The sequence below is a fragment of the Triticum aestivum genome, chromosome 1D (assembly GCF_018294505.1).
Source record: "Triticum aestivum cultivar Chinese Spring chromosome 1D, IWGSC CS RefSeq v2.1, whole genome shotgun sequence".
NCBI lineage: Eukaryota > Viridiplantae > Streptophyta > Magnoliopsida > Poales > Poaceae > Triticum > Triticum aestivum.
In genome coordinates this window covers 97,886,443-97,888,368 of record NC_057796.1, presented here as the reverse complement: position 1 = coordinate 97,888,368, position 1,926 = coordinate 97,886,443, and positions in this window count along the sequence as shown.

The following is a 1,926-nucleotide window of genomic DNA, read 5'->3' as shown; positions in this document are numbered from 1 at the left end:
AAATGCAAGAGACCTCAGTTATGATGATGCACTAGGTCCATAGCTGGGACTTTGTGTATGTTCTCGAAATGCGTTTTCGAGTGCTTATTAGGAAAGTTTCTATACAAGTTTCTGAACGAACTCCTTAAGAAAATTTCTCCAAAAGTTCCCTGTGAAAGAATCCTTTGAAGCATTTGGTTGTCACAAACGTTTTGACTACTTGTGGAGCCAAAACAGACTCCGTATGAGTCAGATATCCATGTTTTAGTTAACACTGCGCAAAACTGATTCCGATCGACAGTTACAGACTAGTTCTTGTGTAGTTGCATTCGATTTTTTCCATTCTACTTCACTAAGCATCTCCAAATGAGATCCAATTATTTGTAGGGAAATGCAAGAGACCTCAGTTATGATGATGCACTAGGTCCATAGCTGGGACTTTGTGTATGTTCTCGAAATGCGTTTGTCGAGTGCTTATTAGGAAAGTTTCTATACAGGTTTCTGAACGAACTCCTTAAGAAAAGTTCTCCAAAAGTTCCCTGTGAAAGAATCCTTTGAAGCATTTGGTTGTCACAAACGTTTTGACTACTTGTGGAGCCAAAACAGACTCCGTATGAGTCAGATATCCATGTTTCAGTTAACACTGCGCAAAACTGATTCCGATCGACAGTTACAGACTAGTTCTTGTGTAGTTGCATTCGATTTTTTCCATTCTACTTACCTAAACGTCTCCATATGAGATCCAATTATTTGGAGGGAAATTCAAGAGACCTTAGTTATGATGATGCACTAGGTCCATCGCTGGGACTTTGTGTATGTTCTCGAAATGCGTTTGTCGAGTGCTCATTAAGAAAGTTTCTATACAAGTTTCTGAACGAACTCCTTAAGAAAAGTTCTCTAAAAGTTCCCTATGAAAGAATCCTTTGAAGCATCTTGTCGTCACAAACGTTTTGACTACTTGTGGAGCCAAAACGGACTCCGTATGAGTCAGATATCCATGTTTCAGTTAACACTGCGCAAAACGGATTCCGAACGACAGTTACAGACTAGTTCTTGTGTAGTTGCATTCGATTTTTTCCATTCGACTTCACTGAACATCTGCATATGAGATCCAATTACTTGTAGGGAAATCCAAGAGACCTCAGTTGTGATGATGCACTAGGTCCATAGCTGGGACCTTGTGTATTTTCTCGAAATGCGTTTGTCGAGTGCTCATTAAGAAAGTTTCTATACAAGTTTCTGAACGAACTCCTTATGAAAAGTTCTCCAAAAGTTCCCTATGAAAGAATCCTTTGAAGCATCTGGCGTCACAAACGTTTTGACTACTTGTGGAGCCAAAACGGACTCCGTATGAGTCAAATATCCATGTTTCAGTTAACAGTGCGCAAAACTGATTCCGAACGACAGTTATAGAGTAGTTCTTGTGTAGTTGCATTCGATTTTTTCCATTCTATTTCACTAAACATCTCCATATGAGATCCAATTACTTGTAGGGAAATGCAAGAGACCTCAGTTATGATGATGCACCAGGTCCATAGCTGGGACTTTGTGTATGTTCTCGAAATGCGTTTGTCGAGTGCTTATTAGGAAAGTTTCTATACAAGTTTCTGAACGAACTCCTTAAGAAAAGTTCTCCAAAAGTTCCCTGTGAAAGAATCCTTTGAAGCATTTGGTCGTCACAAATGTTTTGACTACTTGTGGAGCCAAAACGTACTCCGTATGAGTCAGATATCCATGTTTCAGTTAACACTGCGCAAAACTGATTCCGATCGACAGTTACAGACTAGTTCTTGTGTAGTTGCATTCGATTTTTTTCCATTCTACTTTACTAAACATCTTCATATGAGATCCAATTACTTGTAGGAAAATGCAACAGACCTTAGTTATGATGATGCACTAGGTCCAAAGCTGGGACTTTGTATATGTTCTCGAAATGCGTTTGTCGAG